General features: G+C 35.9%; 1 long non-coding RNA gene across 1 annotated transcript; it reads right to left on the minus strand.

Annotated features, from left to right (window-relative positions):
• Nucleotides 1–6,398: 6,398 nt before the first annotated feature.
• LOC115286490 lies at nucleotides 6,399–12,134 on the minus strand. The gene is made up of 3 exons (XR_003906087.1): nucleotides 12,071–12,134; nucleotides 8,136–8,252; nucleotides 6,399–6,471 (listed from the first exon to the last, which is right to left on the minus strand). It is a non-coding gene; the product is annotated as an uncharacterized LOC115286490 (long non-coding RNA).
• Nucleotides 12,135–22,054: the final 9,920 nt, after the last annotated feature.

The following is a 22,054-nucleotide window of genomic DNA, read 5'->3' on the forward strand; positions in this document are numbered from 1 at the left end:
GAGATGAAGGGGAAGGGGGAGGGGGGAAAAGAGGTGGTGGTGATGGTGGAGGGCACTTAAGGGGAAGAGCACTGGGTGTTGTATGGAAAACAATTTGACAATAAAATATTATGGAGAAACAAAAAGAAATATAAAAAACAGTTTATTTATTTTGAGAGAGACAGAGAATGCATGAGCAGGGTAGGAACAGAGAGGGAGAAGGTGAGAGAGAGAATCCCAAGTAGGCTCCACGCTATCAGTACAGAGCAAATATGGAGCTCGAACTCATGAACCATGCGATCATGACCTGAGCTGAAATCAAGAGTCAGAGCTTGACTGTTTAACTGACTGAGCCACCCAGATGCCCTTGCAATGGAAAAAATTTAAAGTTATCAACTGAAAAGAGTTCACAGAATTCACTAGTTGATGTGCAAATATTTTATAGGAATTATAGTAATAAGAAAACACTTCACCAGAGAGAATTCTGGAAGTCTCTGCACAGAAACTCTAGATATATGGAGACTAAACAGAGATTCTAATCATTTTCAAACCAGAGAAGAAAGCACCATTCAAGCAGAACAGAAGACAAATATTTTCTACCTTTGTCTTCCAGGTGAACTCTTTCCAAAATTCTCCATGATGGTTAGTGGCCACACATACCTTAAGTAATCAACATTAAAAATATAAAATATAGGGGAGCCTGGGTGACTTAGTCGGTTAAGCATTGGACTTTGGCTCAGGTCATGATCTCGTGGTTTCTGAGTTTGAGCCCCTCGTCAGGCTCTGTGCTGCTCAGAGCCTGGATCCTGCTTCAGATTCTGTGTCTCCCCCTCTCTCTGCCCCTCCCATTCCCATGCTATGTCTCTGTCTGTTAATAAAAAATAAACATTAAAAAATTTTAAAAAATATGATATCTATTTGGATTTCCATCTTCACCACAATGTGATGTCACTAAGTTCCATCTGTTTCCCTTCATTCAAAACATATTTGAATATCTACTATTTGGCATGTACTATTTTAGGAGTTCATGACATGCCAGTGAACAAAACCCTTTTAAGTCCTTTAAAAAAATCCTCTCTTTTACAAGCAAATAGGTGACTTGGTGACAAAATATGAAACTGGGGTCAAATCTAGCTCATTACCTTTTTTTTAATATGGTCAGCAAATAAAAATGCATTTTATGTTTTTAATTGCTAAAAAATAAAGCAATGACATTATGTAAAAATAAAAAGTATATGAAATTTAAATATTAGTTTCCATAAATAAAGTTTTATTAGAATACAGGCTTGCTCATTTATTTACATTCTGTCTACATTTTGAGCAATAGAGGTAGAGTTGAGTAGTTATAAGAACAACCATATGACCCACAAAGCCTGAAACATACAGTACCTAGTTCTTTACAGAAATTAAGTTTGTTGACCACTTATACAAACCCCTCATATACAGGTCTGTTATACTGACCACTTTATACTGATTTCCCAGCTTTTTAATATGTTCTTTTCAAACCCATCTTCTGCAGAGCCAGCTGAAAGATCTATCTAAAATCAAAATCTAGCCATATCACTCTCCTAATGAAAACCATCCACTGCCTCCCCAGAGATAATAGGCCAAACTGAGCTTTGCAAGTTGACACATGGACTGTTCATGCATCAGTTGATTTCCACCCATTTAACACCATACCTTTAGCCACACAGTAAACATTCCTGTTTAGGGAGGAAAAAGAAGCCACAACTAATCTGTGATATTACCCATCTTAGTGTGAAAAGATTGAAGAATGGGAAAGTCCTGTAGAGTAAGGGCCCACATAGAAATGGCCCCTGCGTCATAGGCAAGATCCCAGGCTTCTATGATCAGAGTAAGAAGGTATAGTCAAGCCAGTGGTGTTTCCTGATGGGGATGGCACTGTCAGTCATGGACATCCAGCAACATTCAATAACAAACACAACTTTTTGCTGGACCTGTGCTGTTCCAGGTTTTAAGAACTAAACAGAAAAAATGAGTAGGCACAGATAAATAAACAATAATGGTCATCAGCCTAAGGAAAGTCTGTCTCTGGTATAATAAGCTGAGGGTTCCACAGAAATGCAAAGAGGTCTCCATTCAAGGTATAGAGTGCCAAGGAAAACTTCCTGGATGGAATGACCACAAAGCTATTAGTAGGAGTTAATCAGGTAGGAAATAGTGTTCCAGGCTGAAGAGTTTTTGCAAAGTCTAGGTAGCAGAGTGAAGTCCAAGAAAACATTCTAAAATTTCCATGACATCTCTCAGAAGTTTATGACTGTCATTTCAAGAGTGAATAATGGATTAATGAGGTAAACATTCCTCTTTTCGTTTTGTTCCAATGAGAAAATCATGCCATGCCAATGCCTCATTTATTCTGTTATCTTCCTGTGAATTTGTGATCATTTGCAATATTGTGCTTCCATACTTTTATATTTTGGAACATTTCATTTATTTTACACAATTGTCTACAGCTTAGGGGAAAAAAGAATCATGTGCCAGTGAACCTATTAAATGTGAAAGACGGTTTCAGTATTTCTATTGCAGAAAGCTGGCCTCTCTGGTTTTTGTCATTCAGTCATTTTGGTGGATTAAATAGGGAAATTTCTGGAAAAAGCTGAGCAAAGCCACGGGTATGTAGTAATCGTTTAAAACATGCTGATTGCTTATTTATTCAATATTCTTGTTATTATATTATTATTTTGAGGCTTCCACAATATGTCAAGCACTATGAAATATCTGCCACACCAAATATGACCTAGCAAGCTTTGCACTTTTTAAAATGGTTTATTTATTTTGAGAGAGAGAGAATGCGCACATGTAAGCTGGGGAGGTGAGAGAGAGAAGAGGGAGGTGATAGAGAATCTCATGCAGTCTCCCTCCATGCTGTCTGACAGAGCTCCACTTGGGGGTCTATCCCAAGGACCATGATATCATGATCCCAGGTGAAATCAAGAGTGTGACACTCAACCGACTGAACCACCCAGACAGGCAGCAAATGTTGCAATTTTTTGCAATGTGTTGGATTAGGAGAAGAATTATCTTACAAAATAGCATACTTTTGATTTATTTATTTTTATTTTAAAAAATATAATTTATTGTCAAATTGGCTTACATACAACACCCAGTGTTTATTGCAACAAGTGCCCTCCTCAATGCCCATCACCCATTTTCCCCTCTCCTCATACCCTGCCCCACCCATCCTTAGTTTGTTCTCTGTATTTAAGAGTCTCTTGTGGTTTGCCTCCCTTATTCTCTGTTTATAACTATTTATTCTCTTTATCTTCCCCTATGGTCTTCTGTTTAGCTTCTCAAGATCCACATATGAGTGAAAACATATAATATCTTTCCTTCAGGTAATTTTTTATTTTAAAGTTATCAATCTGGAATATAATACATCAATTTAAAAATCTTATTAAGTCAAATATAATATGAAATACTGTAGAAAATAATATGTTAAAAAGTGTACTGGAGAAAATAAGAATTCAAGGTCGGAGGATACACATTTGAGAATCTGCTTTACCTCTTTACTGCCTTTTTTGTCTTTACTTACTGACTTTAAAAAACGTTTTTTGGAGTTTCTAATATTCGTATGATATAAAGTCCTTAAAAATATTGATCAATCACATTAAAAACCCCAAAAGGGTAAAAACCCAAATGTTACACAAATGGGAGGCATTTTTATGTTCCATTGGTTCATTACATAGGGCTCTTTTTAGGCTAGATATTTTTAATGCAATTATCTGGTTCTCTCCACATCAACTAATTACTTTGGTACGCTAAAGCTATGTCAGTTCTCAACTACTTTACCTATGGAGTTTCTGGTTGAAGTATAGCATTATGAATAAAAACAAGTGTTTTGAAGTCAGGAAATTGTTGACCTTCAAGCTTACCTTGACCATTTACCAGCTTTGCAAACTTGGGCCATCATTCTGCGACTCATATCCCTATTCTATAATGTGGAAATACCATCTAAATCACATGAATGCAGTCAGCAGTGATTAGCACACTTCTTGTACATAATCTGTGCTCAAGCAGTGTTATTTATAAGTAATCTTCACCTATTCTTCTTCCTCTTCCTCATCATAACCAAACAACCTCCTCAGCCAATGCCTGAAAATAGGCAGAGAAAAATCAGCAGAGAGAGCTTTAAGGCAAATTATAGCTCAAGGCGTAGGTTAGGAGGCCAGTTAGAAAAAATTCAGATGAAAATGTATCCTCTGGAGAATAAATCACAACCTTGAGACACTAATACTAAACTCACAAAACCCATACTTCTATCAGCAGCAAGCTCTGCTGGGAGGTCACCATCCTTTCTAGGATAGAAAGTCCTGTAGCAGAAGAGGCTACTGAGCTTTCATCTCCAGTATCAGAGAAAGAAGACTAAAATCTGTCCTCTGTCCTGAGTTCTAAAGCATAACTCAAAAGGCATTGTAACAAGTAGTTAAACTATATTATGTGTCAAATAGTCTTCTGTGATAGGCCTGAGGAACTGCAGGAATATTCTTCCTTAGAACAGTTTTCCTTAAGAGCATAATTGCTGGATTCCAAGCAACTGACTTATACACACATGTTAAATCTCAAGCATTTGCTAATTGGAGACAGGGTGAATTAATATTAACACATCAGAATAAATAGGCATCTTAAAATGCTAGCCCTCTATAATCGATTTCTGTTTAGAACATTTGCTTAGCTCCTAATCTCCAAACTTGCTTTTTCTCTTCTGCCAACAAGGAGTAACATTGCAGGGAACCTAATTTAAGTGAGCCAGCAGGCCAACAACAACTGATATGAAGGTATTATGTTATGGCATTTATATGTAAGGTCATCAGATAACATAAAGGACTCTCAATAGGTTCTATGCATAATTTGCCAAGTCTTGAAACTTGTTTTTATTGCAGGTTATGCTATGTATATATACATATATATGTGCATGTATCTGTGTGTATATGTATATATACTTATGTGTATTCTATATATATGCTTATAAACTCATATATAGGTGGTATAAAGGACACGTGAACACACACACACACACACACACACACACACACACACACACACACCACATTCTTTATTTCCCTGTCCCGTATTCTGTGCCAACTGGGAGGAGGAGGAGGAAGAGAAGGAGGTGAAGAAAGAAAGGAAGGAGAGGAAGAGGGAAGAAAAAGAACAACTAAAACAACACCACCAGCATGAGCTGCATTTGAAAAATGCTCTCAATATATTTCTTTTACTAGTTTCATCTGTTGTCAAGAAAGGATAAAGAGATACAGTAAGTGAAATAGTATAAGTGACTGACTTCTGTTACTGAGAGACGGAGCTTGACATCTGGGAGCCTGAGTAAAATATTAATATGCAGAAGTAAGTCAAAATTTTCAGTTTGGAGATTTAATAATCAATGAAAATTTATTGAGCAGCTACCACATATTTTATTTTAAACTTTTATTAGCACAGCAGTCAGCATAAAATTAAGAAGAATTTTAAATAAAATCTTGGTGATGGATTAGCTGCTTTTAATACATTGAAATATATTTTAATACATTGAATGCACCTTAATAAATATCTCAAGTTTTAGTGTCAGAAACTACTCCTTGCAAAAATGTAGTATTTTCACTAAATTATTATTTAAAAGGCTATTTGCAGATACTAAGCAAGTAGTTAATCAGCTAATCAGCAGATATTTTTGAGAGCATACAATGTGCAAATACAAGAGATAACTGAAATCACTGACTGGATAAGAAAGCTTTGGAATGCCTTCTATATTTATTTGTTGTTTTGTCTTTAATATTGCTGATATTTCCAATAGCAAAATGAAGCTACTTTAGATTGCCTAGAAAAGCAAATCTAGACATGCTTTTCCTTGACTAATTAGGTGACAGCCACTATGAAAGTCTGCCTTGGAGAGCCAAGCACAGCTTTCCAGAAGAGAGTATTTAATGAGAACAAAAATAGTAAGAACTTGCCAAAGGAGAGTAAAGAGAAAACGCTGTCATGGCATCTGTAATGCGTGGTGATAGAAAACATATTCATCCATTTAACAGCATTGTGTTGAGTCCCATTTACATTCCAGATAATCGGAAGGCACTCTGATACCTTCATGTTCAGAAAATGAATGTAACTCCTTATTTCTGAGGCACAACACATATGTATACACAAGTTAATGTAGGGAGATAAAGGAGTCGAAGAAAAAGTAATGAAGATAGGGGCCAAATTATGAAGCCTGAGTTTACCGTGAGAAGGCAGATAATTGCAACCTGTAGGGTCCAAGAGCCATTGAAGAATCTTGGAGCAATAAGCAACATGAGTATGTTTAAATTTTAGAAAAACTACATGGCAGCAGGGTGACAAAGCGATTCATAGAGTAATATTGGGAGCAGAGATTCGAACATGAGAGCTATTGTTCTGGTTAATATTTTGCCAGAAGTCTTGCTGCCTCCCAGTTCTTCGTTTTTCTCCAGTTCGGTGTGGTTTGTATCACTCACGCTGCATCTGTGGTTGAATGGAGGAGTTGTTGGAAGTTAAGGTCACAGCCTCTGGAGCCTGGCCTTAAAGCCTCAGCAACTTCACTATCTATCATCTACTTATTGAACCCATTTCTCTCTTTTTAGTCTTACATATGGGGATGGAAGAAGAGAAAACAGCATGTGTCTTTACTGTTCCACATATACCTTTCTTACCATCTCTTGCACATATTCCAAGAACTAGTGACAGAGACTCTAAGATGCTCATTCATACCAACACGGTAGCATTGTCAGCGCCCCCCACCTCACATGTGCATGCAAATGGTTTTGCAGCTAAAGCCTGAAGCAAAGGGACACTGGTTTATGAAAGTGCTCTTATACACTTGGGGAAATTTAGGCATGGCGGCACCAAGGTCTGGCGGAGGCTTTAGACTATAGTTTACCTGGTATATTTTAAATCAAAACACACTGGTAATACTTCTCTAGTGTATTCCCTAAGTGTGTGGATTTAGTCAGAACGCTCTTCATGCAGGTGTGAGAGAGATATCAGGAAGCCCTTTTCTGTCCCTTGTCAAGAAAGAGAATGAAATCTCAAGACTCTTTATCTAATTACTATTATATCATAGCAAGATAAACTAATAGTGTTATTTTATTATAAAAATATTAATTGCTTAGTAGGAGAGTACACAAAACAATGTTAGAATTAAGAAAACACAGTAATTATAGAGAAAAATCACAAAGCATCTCTCAACTTCAGAAAAACATATTCCTTCATCTCTCTTAGAATTCCACACTGCAAAGCTTTAAAAACTTTTGTTAACAACTTTATGAATATTAAAGAATGCCATGAAAGCTTTTTTAAAAGAAATGATTTATTATTTAATGCTTATATTATTTTTCTTATGTACTGTTGCCAAGCAAGCAACTTCCTGGTGGTCAAATGAGAATGTGAATGTTTTCATATTTTAGTGCTACAACATTCATTCATCTATTATTAAGGAAACTCATAAATACTCTCACCCTCAAAAATAGCCTCAAACAATCTTATCTGGGCAGACTCAGACTTCACTGCTTCCCCAAGGGTTTCCAGTTTCTGGACTATAATTAGTTGTCATCTATTCTGACGGAGAAGATTCTACCAACCTTCTCCCATGTCTCAATAATGTTCTTGACAGATTTTATATCCTGAGGCAACCCAAACAGTTTACTAAGTGAGACCAACTAGTGGAGAAGGAAAAGGTAGAATGGGGGGAACTTATTATTTTTAGCTAAAAGGTAATTAGGTATTTTTGTAGGATTGTTTTCCTGAAAGCATTTGTATTTGGCCAAATGTTGACATAGACTATGACACCCTTTAAAACAATTTTAGCCACTTGTTTTAATACTCTGATTGTACATCTGGGTGAAAAAGAAAGCATTTTCTTGCTAATTAAACAGAATCCATGAAATTTTTTATGCTTTTAAGTTTTTATATTACATCTGACATTCATGTATTCTATAAAATGTCCAAATTATCACTTATTTTCTAAAATAATAGATTGAGTTAATAAACAGCCCTACCCCTGATAAATAGGAACACCTCACAGCCACAGTTAACATTATCTTTCTATGACTTTTTCAATAGGTATATGAGCCTGTAATTGGAAAATGATTGCAAAAGAAAGGCTAAAAATAATCAGAAGGTAACCAGACCTGTACTCCGTTATCAGAGTGATGACCTGGGTGGAAAGCAACTTGTCTTTGAAGGGAGAATTTGATTACATCATGTACGGTGTTGTGTGTCAACCTTCTTAACAGTGCAAGGAATGCCTATGAAAATGAAAATAAGAAACTGAAACCCCACTGTGTTTTAGGTACTGTGCTAGCTTCTATTTTGAGATAAAACAGCAAATAACACAAGTTCCAGCTTTCACGACTCAAGTTTTTGAATCTGGAGTCCATAAGTAGACAAAGAAACATTTATAGTAAAGTAAAGGGTCATTTATAGTATAGTATCATGAGTACTATGATAAAGATTCTAACACAGAGAAGAGGAGGATCCCATACAATTTGAAGATAAGACAATGGTAAGTATTTAGCAAAATTTTCATAAAAGAAATAAAGAAATGATACCTGAAATATAAATAATAGCTCCTTAAGGTTGGGGTGCAAGTACAGACAAGTCTTAAATTAATAATTCTGATCATAAGATTATCTTTCCTAGAAATGTTCATTCTTCTTAGCAGTTCTCCTGTCTAGAATTCTAATTTAGACTATGTTTTCACCTTTTCTACACTCCTCAAAAGCTTTTAGAGATCATTAGTGAACTGGCTAGTCTTTTGAGGTGGGAAATCATACTAGTGTATATAGACTGAGTGTACACTAGTCTGTTTCTGTTAGATTCCTGGTTCCAAAGCATCCTTTCTATGTGATTTTGAACAAAAATTTTAATCTATACATCCCCATATAATTTTAACAAATTTTAATGTTTATTTATTTTTGAGACAGACAGACAGACAGAGCATGAGGGGAGAATGGGCAGAAAGAAAGTGAGACACAGAATTGGAAGCAGGCTCCAGGCTCTGAGCTGTTAGCCCAGAGCCCAACGCAGAACTTGACCCCAGAAACTGTGAGATCATGACCTGAGCTGAAGTTAGCTGCTAAACCAACTTAGCCACCCAGGCATCCCCTAAATGTCCTTTTAAACTGAGACAAGTTGGAATGCACTTTCCTCAAAGTATTTCTTCCAAGTATTACTTTCAGATAGATAGAGCAAAGCAGATATCTCAAGTTTTCTTTAGCTAGTTGGGAATAAACATATTTTTGATTTCCACCTCTAGCTGTAACAAACTTCCCATATCAGACTTCTGCACCTTTTGTAAACAGATATGAAAAGAGTCAAAATATATGAGGCAATTATTTTCAAGCAATGGGCAACAAAGAGTGCAAGTCTATTTTATTAAAAATAGATAGATAGATAAATAAATAAATAAATAAATAAATAAATAAATAAATAAAAAGGAAACACTCTTTTAACTGAGTTCTGTATTCACCCTGACTTCCTGCCTGGGAGATTTTTTTAGACCACAGCACAAAGAGAAGGAACCCAGGCAGAAAGCTGCATTGTCAATGAAGAGAGCAGGCAGAAATAGAGTGCAGAGTTTCTGAGGTGGACGAATTTCTAGAGGGTAGAAAGGAAGGCTGTACAGAGAAGAAAATCTCAGGCCAGCATACTATTTCCTCTGTTCCTTGCTGAAGGCAAGGCTCTGAACGTTCAGGGTGAGATTCTAAGGCTTGGAGGAGGGTGACCGCTGAGGATAAGTAACTGAATGAAGACACAAGACGTTGGTGAGTTTAGGGAAACATGACAGGATGGTTTAGAGAAAGTGGAGACTCTTGCTGAGTGTCCCAGGAACGAAGTTGATGCTCCAAAAGGAACATGTCTTCAAATTAAGATGACAGACTCAGACTAAGCAAGAAATTGAAACAGAGCTACCCAAACAGAGCGTAAAATAAAATAAATCATAATGATCAATTATTCATGTAACTGCATTCTAGATCAAAATAATCCTTTAAAAGTAATTTTTATTTTGTTTATTATTTATTGATTTTGAGAGAGACAATATGAGAACCAGCAGGGGAGAGACAGAGAGAGGTGGAGAGAGAGAGAATTCCATCAGCACAGAGCCCGATGTGGGGCTCAAACTCATGAACTGTGAGATCACGACCTGACTGGAAACCAAGAGTTGGAAGCTTAACTGACCAAGACAACCAGATGTCCCCAAACAAAACTTTAAAGGAAGAAACATAATCCAGATATCTTGCAGTACAGGAGTCAGATTTACTCTCATGAAAACACAGAAACTTGTATTTTTCCACCTAAAGCATGAAAGAGCTAACTATTAGAAACAGATTTCAACAACAGATGACACTGATAATGCAATTCACAGAAAAGAACTTTAAAACAGATATTATAAATATGTTCATAATTTGCAGGAAAAGAAGCACAACTGAAAGAACAATTGGAGAAACATGGCAAACATTAAGGAGATAATAACTGAGAAATCTAAAGAATTCTCAAAACTCACATATAAAATATCTGAAATGTAAAAGTCACAGGATGGATTTAAAAAGAAGGATTAGTGGCCTTCATTTGAGATTAATAGACATTATTCAAACTGAACCAAACAGGCAAAAAGTTAAAAAACAAAACAAAACAGAAACTCAGTTACCTGAAGGATTATATGTGACATACACACAGTTGGATTTCCTAAGGGAAAAGATGGAGGAGGAAATTTTTGAAAAAATAATGGCCTCCAAATTTCCCAAGGTTAGTAGAAAAGTAAGAAACCACAAATCCAAGATAGTTAGTTTATATTTGTCCAAAGAAAGATAAATATAAAGAACCACACATAGGTATATCCTAGTCAAACTTCTAAAACCTAAAGTAAATAGAATAAGCAAAGGATAAAAAGAAAAAAGCTGGATACAATATATCAGTGATCTCAGTGTTAAAAATTCCAGCCAATTTGTCTGAAATGGTGATTGCATGATGAAAATGGTTGAAGGTCTTTAAGGTACTTTAAAATAAATGTTGTCAACCTAGAGTTCTGTATCTCAAGAAATTAACCTGCATGAAAGGAGCTGAAGTTGACATAAAACATTTTCAGATAAACAGAAGCTGAGAGAATTATTGAGATCCCACTATAAGAAATACTTAAGGAAGTTCTTCATTCTGAAGAGATGTTCCCAGATAGACATTCAGAAACTCAGATATACTGAATAAATGGAGATTGGAATGGAGAAATGTAAGAATAAATACAGAGATTATTTTCTTAAGATATTCATTTCTTTATTTTTAAATTTTATTTATTTATTTTAAGAAAGAGAGAGAACAAATGGGGAAAGAACAGAGAGAGGGGAAGAGGGAAAGAATCCCAAGCAGACTCTGCACTAACAGTGCAATCATGACCTGAGCTGAGATCAAGAGTCAGATGCTTAACCAACTGACACTGCCAGGCACCCCAATTTCCTTAAGACTGTTAAATGACAACTGACTAAAGCAAATACAGTAATTATTATACATATTTATTATAACATGTATAACAAAATAATGACAACAAAGGTACAAAAATTTGGAGGAGTTAATGGATTTTTATCATTTTGGTTTGTTTTAAAATTCATGTGAAGTAGAACATTTGAAATCTAATTATAGTAAAAGAAGTTAACAATATATTGGAATTCTTAGAACAAATTTGGAAACATTATACCTTCTAGTAACAATATATATGTCCTATCATAATCAAGAAAAACTAGTTTCATGTAAGGATAAAAACTTATATATTAATTGGACTGAATGAAGTCCAGAAATAGATTGTACACATATGATCAATACATTTTCAACAAAGTTGTCAATGCAATGAAATGGAAAGGGACAGTTAGAATAATCATACTAAAGACAAACAACAAACAAGAATACTTGACCTATAGCACATCATATCAGAAAAGCAATTTATATTAGATCACAGAACAATTGTCAAATATTTTAAAGATCCCGTGTGAAAATGTAGGTAACTGGTTTCACAACCTTGGGCTATACAGAGACTTTTTAGCTCGGACCCAAAAAGCTCTAATCATAGGAAACTTACCCTAGAGTCCATAAAACTGCCAGGACCTTTTGTTCAGAATTTCCTCATCACCGATTCACCTGCTGTTTCATTGGGAAAACGGAACAGGTTTTAGTCTCTTGCTTATGCTATCATGGTTAGTGATTAAAGGCTTGAGTATTACTTTCATTTTTGTCTTGTTGCTTTAATGGCTACTCTGATACCTGACAGCTCAGCTCTCTTTTGCCTCAGCCGACCTCCTGACAGACACCAGTACCGAAATCAAATGGCAATAATAAGTAGACATGTAAAAGATTCAGACACTTGTTCAATTAAAATTTAACATTATTAACAACAGGAAAACCAAATTGATCAATGGTCACACTTATGTTCAAAATACAATTTGGTAAATACTGCTGTGATACTTGGGTGTTCTTTTTTGTGGTGATGGAGGGGATTGATACTGTTTGATAACTGGCAAAGGCCTTTATCTTGTCTTAAACCTTCTTCCTGATATACAAAATAAATATGAAAGAATAAAGGGAACAGTAATTGTATAGCCCGAAGAAACAACATACCACGCGCACCCCTTGGAACTACTAGTCAGCCCAATACACAAAGCGATAGCACCACCCAAGAACTCGTTACCTTCTCTTCTGCCAAGTACAATCTTCTCACTCTTTCCAAAGTTCAGAATTGGGAAGACATCTAGCATTATATACTAGATTTCATAAGGTTTGTATTCTTTTATTCTTTTTAAAAATTGTTTTAAATTTATCTTTGAGAGTCAGAGATAGCACGAGCAGGGGAGGGTCAGAGAGAGAGACACACACAGAATCCGAAGCAGACTCCAGGCTCTGAGCTATCAGCACAGAGCCCGATGCGGTGCCTGAAGCCATGAACTGTGAGATCATGACCTGAGCCAAAGCCAGACACTTAACCCACTGAGCCACCCAGGCGCCCCTATATTCTTTTGTTCTTTACCTCTTTTGTTTAATATTGAGTTTATGCTCTTTGCCTTCAGATTCTTTGTCATTTCCTCAATTTTCACCAAATGTACATTTGTTCTGGTTCTTAAAAAATGAAATAATTAAAATCAATACACCAAGGATTACTTTAACAGCAAAGTAAATGTCACTAAATAAATTTGTGAATAGAAAGATAGAGACAGATATTCATTTATAGAATTTCCAATGGATGGTTCATATTTATACTCTGTAATTCTCTCCAGCGTATTTTGCAATTCCTGAACTTATTAACCAGGTCAATTTAAAGTCTGTGTCTATAGCTCCATTATCTGGATTTCCTCTGAGCCTGTACCTAACTTCTGCTTTTGTCTCTTGATTAATGGTCAAGACTTGTCTTTTCATATACTTGATTATTATGAATTGGGTGCCAAACATTACAAATAAAAAAAAACTATAGTTATGCTCTAGTGTTCTGAATGAATTTATATTCTTCCAGAGAGGATTTATTTTTGCTTCTGACATCCAGCTTGGGAAACCACTAATTCCATATAATCTTGATCTAATCGGGGATGACAGAATTCAAGGATGAGTTTAAGTCCTTCGCAGACCAAGTTAAATTTCCTTTCACACTCATTCCTGGTGTATAGTCCTTATGAATCTTAGTGGAATGCTGACATGTTTCTAGGCTCCCTCTCCGTGGGATTCGCTGAACTCCGGTGAACTTTGTATCACTCTTTGGCTTCATTTATCTACATATAGTTTTTGGTTTTTCAATCTCTCACATGATTTTAAAGTCAGCAACTGCTTCAAGGAGAAAACATAAGCATAAAGAGAACAAAGCCAAGTGGAACTTCTATAATGTAATACAATATCCATGATAAAAAATTCACTGGAGAGACTAAGCTGTAGACTAGTCATGGTGAAAGTAAAGATCCAATAAAAAATATTCTTCAGAAATGTACTTCTGTGCCTGTACCATATTGCCTTCTGTTTCCACCATGTGCAGTGATATCTAGATGCCAGAGGTTGCTTAACTTGGGTCCCCTGGGTGAAGATGACATGGGTCAGAATGTCTACTAAATTACTGTAAGCATGTAGTTCTAGAGAAATCTAAACTTTTGATTTTCAAGTTCCCAAGATTTGTTTCTTTTTTGTTTTGTTTTAACTTTTGTTTTGTTTTTGCTTTTTTTCTATAGCCTATTCCAATACCCTGAAACTAATAAAGATGCTTTAATATTAGAAAATTGATGAATATAATTTACTTCATACTATGTCTTATTGAAAGTGAAAATAGAGTGATTACATCAGTATATGAGAAATATACATTTCAGCTTTCATATCATATTCTTATTAAAAAATCTTAGCAAAGGGGAATAGGAGGAAGTTTTATGTTTTTAAAGATCCCAACAAACGCTCAGTATTTTCAATACAATTTTATTTCAGAAAAGTTTTAGATTTTTCTGAAAAAAAAAAAAAGGTTCAGAGAGTAATACCCAGTTTCCTCAATTAGTATCTAATGTTAGTGTGGTACATTTGTACAATTACTGAGCCAACATAGATATGTTGCTGTGTTGGCTAATTTTATGTGTCAACTTGCCTGAGCTAAGAGAAACCCAGACAGCCAGTAAAACATTACTTCTGGGCATGTTTGAGTAGGTGAGATTAGAATTTGAGTGAGTAGACTGAGTAAAAAAAATCATCTTCACAGGCACCAGTAGACATGCAATCCCTTGAGGGACTGAATAAAACAAAAAGTTAAAGAGGCAAATTCGCCATGTCTGCTTGAGCTAAGACAGACATCCCCTGCCCTCAGAAATCTGTGCACCTGATTCTTCACCTTCCAGACCCAGACCAGGATTTACACCATCATCTTCCTCTTCCCCACATCAATTTCTCATGCAGTTAGTCTTCATTGAATTATACCACTGTCTTTCCAGTTTCTCTAGCTGGCAGAGGGCAGATCACGGGACTTCTCAGTCTCCATAACCACATGAACCAATTCCATTAATAAATACTTATATCCCATTGGTTTTGTTTCTCTGGAGGATCTTAATACAGTCATTAACTGAAGTGCATTCTTAATTCAAATTTTCTTTATTGTTACTTATGCCCCTTTCTATTTCAGATCCCATTCAGAATATTACACTGCATCTAGTCAACATGTCCTGTTAAGCTGCTCTTAACTGTAACATTCTGTGTGTATGTGTGTGTGTGTGTGTGTGTGTGTGTGTGTGTGTGTGATTTTGATAATCTTTTTTTTTATTTTTAACGTTTCTTTATTTTGGAGAGAGAGACAGAGACAGAGTGTGAATAGGGGAGGAGGAGAGAGAGAGGGAGACACAGAATCCAAAGCAGGTTCCAGGCTCTAAGCTATCAGCACAGAGCCCAACATGGATCTTGAACCCACGAACTGTGAGATTATGACCTGAGCTGAAGTTAGATGCTTAACCAACTGAGCCACCCAGACACCCCATGATTTTGATAATCTTAACATCTTGGAAGAATATTAGACAAATGTTTTGTAGAAGTCCCATTTATTGGACTCATGTTTATTGGGCTCATGTTTTTTTCTAATAATACCTACTAATAGATCAGGTCTTATGGTTTTGGGATGAAGACCACTGACATAAAGTCCTATTTTCAACACTGCACATCAAGACTACATAGTATGAATGTGACTTATCATTGGTGAGGCTGACCTTGATCACCTAGCTGAAAAAATGTTTGTCCATTTTCTTCATTGTAAGATTGGTTTATTTAATCCCATATTTGACTTCAGGGAAGGAAGTCACTAGAACAGCCCACATTTAATGAGTGGGGCATTATGTTCCTCCTACTTCAAGGCAGAATATTTATAATGAATTACTTGTAATTCTTCTGTGTGGGAGATTTGTCTATTCTCTCCCATTTATTTTTTCAATCATTTATTTACATCATATGGATTCATGGAGACTTAACACTTGGGTCATGATTTAACACTTTATTATTTTATTGTTCAAAATACTTCATCTTTGACTTTGGGGACTTTTTAAGTTGACCCCTCTGTTTCCTTTGACCTATTCCCATTTTAGTGGGGCTTTTGTATTTAACACTTTCTTGATTTCTGGAAATAAAACGCAGATTATGCTCTTCTTATACATTTTATAGCTCTAATCCTAGCATTAGTCACTACTTCAAAGGGCTCTGGTTCCTTTTATTGGAGAATGGTAACAGAAGCCAAAATCTGGGCACTAGATTTGCTTATTCCCACAATAGTTTAATTGATTCTAGGCCATATCAAGTGAGAATAACAAAATATAAGTGTTTGACAAATATTTTAATGATGAAGTATTACATTCATCCTCTTTAAAGATATAAAGCATCCATGAGTGCCACAAGTTTCATTTCAGTATTGTAAAATAGATCCTAGCCAGTATAGCAAGACTAGACAAAGAAATTAAATATACAATAAAGTTGAAAAATACATATACTTAAGTCAGTGCTTCCATTTCTTAAAACAAAAATTCTTACTCTATGTGCATTAAGGGTGTTAATGACAGCATACTTGGGGCACTAAATATTTAAACAATGCAAATATTCATTTTATTTTATTTTTTTAATGTTTATTTATTTTGAGAGTGATAGAGAGAGAGCATGAGCTGTGGTGGGTTGGCACAGAGACTCCCAAGCAGGTTCCACGCTGTCAGCATAAAACCCATCTTGGGACTCAACTGCACAAACTGTGTGATCATGATCTGACCCAAAATCAAGAATTGGTAACCTAACCAACTGAGCTACCCATGCACCCCAATTTTAAATATAATAAACACATTGTGGAATATCATATGTCTCATATCTACAGCTAGTTCAAATGAATGAACTAGAGCTATATATATTCAATTCATATGTATATGAAAGACAGCTGCTTAGTAAAAGCAAAATGATTAGATTATGAAAGAATATTCTTATGAAAGAATATTCCATTTCTGTAGTTTGAATATATATACAATAATAGTGTATATTAACTATTGGTATATACATATGCCATAAAATTGTTAATTATTTTTAGAAAATTTAAAAGGAAGGACGTGTTTAAATGGCAGTATTGATCTCTACCTTGTTTAATTCATGATCATCTTTCAGTCATGATCCTATTTGCCATATCCTCATTCACCAAAGTTAACCTCTACTTTATCCCAGAAGTGTTTTCTTCACTTGTCTTCTGGATATCACATTCTCTGATATTTTGTCCTTTGACACTGGTCATGCTTTATCTCGCTTTTTATAATCCCAATTCTCACCAACATCTTCAATTTTTCTCGAATCCTTCATCTTCCTTTCCTCACCAGTGATTTCCTTCAGCTCATAATTTTAGTTATCATCTGCATGATAAGACTCCCCCAAAATAGATCTCTGGTCCAGACTTCTTCATAGAATTCCATAAACATATAGAACTGTTGGGGCACCTGGGTGGCTCAGTCTATTAAGCATTGGACTTTGGCCTAGGTCATGATCTTGCGGTTGGTGAGTTCGAACCCCCCATATGGGGCTGTGTGCTGACAGCTCAGAGCTCACTTCAGAATCTGTGACTCCTTCTCTCTCTGCCCCTCCCTTGTCTGTATCTGTATCTGTCTTTCAAAAAGTAAATAAATGTTAAAAAATTAAAAATTACTGTATAAACTGTGTATTGATACCTCTAGGCAAAACATTTAAAAACTGGCCATGCCCAAAACAGAACTAGATGATTGCACTAGAACCCTCTCCAGCCACATCCATTCTTTCCCATCATTGAACTCCATCTTTTCAGTGCATTAGAAACAGCATCCACAACAAAATAAAAACTTGATACATCCTTGAAATATTCAATTTATATTCCATGTCTGAAATATCTCATGTCCCCCACCTTCAAGCTTTCTCTAAGGCACTATTTCTGCTCACCCAGGTTGCTGTAGTAGTTTCCTTCCCCTACTTCCGTTCCTTTCCCCACAGAGCCTCTCTGAAGCACAGCAGTGGAAGGGAACCTTTCAACCCATCAGTGCATCTGCTCCCTGTTCTGCTGAATATTCTTGGGACCTCTCATCTCCTGCATCAGTGGCTCCCCTGAGTACACTAAGTACACTGAGTAGTGTTTGGCACACAGTAGGGACTCAATAAATATTTGTTGAACTATATATCTATGCCCAAAGGTACAACATGTTCTGCACAATCCAGGTCATGGTCAAAACTCTGAACTTATCACAGGCACTGCCTCCCTTGCTTTGTCTCAAATATGCCAGATGTGCTCCTAATTCAGGAGTATTTCTGCTGTTTGTTCCCTGTGATTGGCACATTGTGCCTAAATGTCTCTCCTCAATTCTTATCTAGATTTCTCAAAATTAGGGACGACTGGGTGGCTCAGTCGGATAAGTGGCCAGCTTCAGCTCAGGTCATGATCTCACGGTTCGTGGGTTCAAGCCCCACGTCAGCCTCTGTGCTGACCAATAACTCAGAGCCTGGAACCTGTTTCAGCTTCTGTATCTCCCTCCCTCTCTGACCCTCCCTGTTTGCACTGTCTCTCTCTGTCTCTCAAAAATAAATAAAAAACTTAAAAAATATATAGATTTCTCAAAATTAAACAAAAACAAAACAAACAAAAAAAGCAGGGGCACTTGGGTGGTGGGTGGCTCAGTCTGTTAAGCATGATTTTGGCTCAAGTCATGATCTCCCCTGTGGTCAGTTCAAGCCCCTTGGAGGGTCCTGTGCTGATAGTGCAGAGCCTGCCTGGGATTCTCACTCTCTCTCTCTCTCTCTCTCTCTCTCAATCAAAATAAATAAACTTAAAAAAATAAGAAAATAAGTAAATAAAAAAACAAAGAGAAAAAGAAAGAACCTCCCCCATCATGCATTCCCCAGACTTACCTGTGATGCTTTAGTTTTTCCTGGTGTGCTTCATCTTAGATCACACTATGTAGTGAACACATATTTATATTTTCCTTCTTTTTCTTCCCACTAATAGGTGCACTCTAAAATTCACAGTCCTTCTTCCTTCTTCTTGCTACTTTAAGTGCACTGGGTTGTGTTTGGCACACAGTAGGGACTGAATAAATATTTATTGAACTATATATCTATAAGATTTTGGGTATTTTCTTCTAACCATTTATTTAAGACAGATAATATAATAAAGGATAAAGGAGCCCAAAGTGTATTAATTACAGTCTCGACTGAAAGTACTGTTATTCCCTAGAGAATAAATTTTCTCAGTTGCAAAGTAATAAAAGGATACAAGACACAATTACATACACATTCTGATGAGGTAAAACACAGGGTACAAGAGGAAACATTGAGGCAATATTCTTTATTTTATTATATATATGCCAGTAAACTGGCACGAATTTCAAAATGCTAAAAAAGAAAGTAACTAAGCCCTGAACTCCATTTGATGAGTAACAGGGTTGGCCTCTAAAAGTCATCTTTATTATGAGAAGAGCTACTGGAAATATCTCAGCAAAGAAATCTCAGGGGATCTTTCCACCAGAGAGAGCTGAAACAACCTCGTTGGGCTGGGCATTGGACGTGACTGGTTCAAAGTCTGTGAACTGTGGGTGGCATGCCGAGAATAGAGACTTTTTTTTGAGAGAAGGTTATAAAAGTTATTCCAAAGAGAGATGTACCTGTCATTGATTTCTTATACTCTAGTATAACGGAAATGAAAGAGTACAGTTTCTCTCCGGATGATTAAAAACAGGAGTTTTCAGGCTGGCCCTTTTACCATTTCTATAATCCTTTGTGAGCAACTATAATTGTTATTGTATTTCTTTTGTTAGCAGGTAGTCAGTAGAAAAAAAATTTAATTAAGAGAATCAATGGTACGGTTATCTTTCGTTTTTCCCTCTTGTCCTGGATATGTTCTTTAACCAAAAGACAAGATCTGGAACTCACAATACTTCAACTTTAAACTATATAAACAAATCTGTTCATCTCTTTTTTGTCCAAATCTAAAAGTAACATGGCATCACACAATGTATTAGGAGCAAATGAATCCGAGGTAGCTTGTAAAATTATAAGGCTTTATATGAAACTAATCAACACCAGCAATTTCAATTGCAATTCATCGACTGCTATATTATTTACAAAAGTAGTTATATAACTATCCACAAAGATAACCCTTTTTAAACCACAATCAAGAACAAATTATCATGCATCCATCGAAACACTTATGATACTTTTATATATCTTTCATGGTTGATGGTAAGAAAAATTACAGGTTCTTAGAGACATTTAAAAATAAAATTGACATCCTCTGATTCTCTGTGCTCTGATTATAAGTCCTGCTTTTGGATGGTTAGATTATATAAATATTCTGATGGTCATTCTATTCCTGTTATCTAATACGGAAATTACAGATTACAAAATACAGGATGCACTAGCAATAACTCTGAGCCAGGTCTTTTAATGTAGATTCTAACTATCAAGTGGTATACTTAGAGTGAAGTTTTATGATAAATGTTGAAAGTGGAAATATATACAAACAAAAGTTAGGCTTTTCATTGGTTACGTAAGAAACACTTAGATTTTTATCAAATTTTGAAACTGTATTTTAGGTACTGTAAATTAACATGTTGTTTGTGTAGTGTACACAAAATTTGGAGGTGTCCAAGAGGAACCTCAAGGGGAACTTCGTGACAGTAAGAGGCCTCTGTCCTTAAAATTGAGAGAGATCTCTCACTGATGATGGGTGGGTGTTATGGAAGGGTTTCAAGTAGAAACCTATAAGTTAAAAAGTGGAAAAGTTCTTTGGGTGCCTGGGTGTCTCAGTCGGTTAAAGGTCCAACTTCAGCTCAGGTCATAATCTCATGGTTTGTGAGTTTGAGCCCCGCTCCAGCATGGAGCCTGAAGCCTATTTAGGATCCTGTGTCTCCCTCTCTCTCAGCCCCTCCCACACTTGTGCTCATTTCTCTCACTCTCAAAAATAAACATTAAATTTTTTTTAAAGAGTTGTAAAAGTTCTTATTCAAAAGAACAAGTTCGGTTTTGTGACTGAGCTACTTCTCACACAGACAAGTCTGAACTGCAAGCTGTTCTGTGCTAGGTTCAGAGACTCATGTGATTGTGCTCCATGAGTCACAGCAACATGAAGAGTTTTGTTCTAAATGAGACTCTAAAATGAGGTTAAAAAACAAAAAGGAGGCATAGCGTGGATGTATAACTGAAGTATAAACCCTGTTTAAGAAGAGCTAATCTCTCAAAGTCCTGTCTCTCCAGTTTTTTTTTTTTTCAGGATCCAACATTTTAGTCAAACTTTAGTTGGATTTCCCTTAGAACATTATCTCTAAAGGACAATCTTATGATTCTCAGACACACAGTATATACCGATTTTAGGTATTCACAGATCAAGTCAAGTTAATATACAGTTTCTTTAAATCTTCTGAGTTCAGAAAAGTATAATTCCATCTCTGCATGTATCCTTACTTTAAGTCGTTTAGTGCTGATAAATTATCTGTTAAACAATAAGTAATTCCAATCAATAAAAATTTTGTATTTTCCATATTTTTTTCTTTAAACACCCCTGTTTCTCTCTCCTTCCCTTCATATTTCAAAAGGCCATGTTTCACAATACAATGATAAAAGAATGTTAAAAATCAAAAGCACATTTTTGGTTCCAATAAAATAATCAATATTTAGAATTTTTAAAATTTTATTTTGAGAGAAACAGAGGCAGCGTGAGTAAGGGAGAAGCAGAGAGAGAGGGAGAAAGAGAGAGCATCCCAAGCAGGCTTTGCACTGCCAGCACAGAGCCTGATGCAGAGTTCAAACATACGAACTGCAAGATCATAACCTGAGTTGAAACCGAGAGTCAGACACTTAACTGACTGAGCCATCCAGGTGCTCCTAGAATATGAATCAACACTTAGATGCACTTGCACTTCTCCAAACGCTCACCTAAGTCAAACAAAGAAAAGAGTATTGGAGCAAATGTATCTCCCAGATGCAAACCAAAAGAAAGCAAATTACATTTTTAATAAATTGAAATAGATTCTGATAAAATCAAGATATTTCATTTCTGGTGTATAGTTTTCTAGGTCTGCCAAAACAAAGCATT

Source organism: Suricata suricatta, chromosome 1, assembly GCF_006229205.1.
Source record: "Suricata suricatta isolate VVHF042 chromosome 1, meerkat_22Aug2017_6uvM2_HiC, whole genome shotgun sequence".
Lineage (NCBI taxonomy): Eukaryota > Metazoa > Chordata > Mammalia > Carnivora > Herpestidae > Suricata > Suricata suricatta.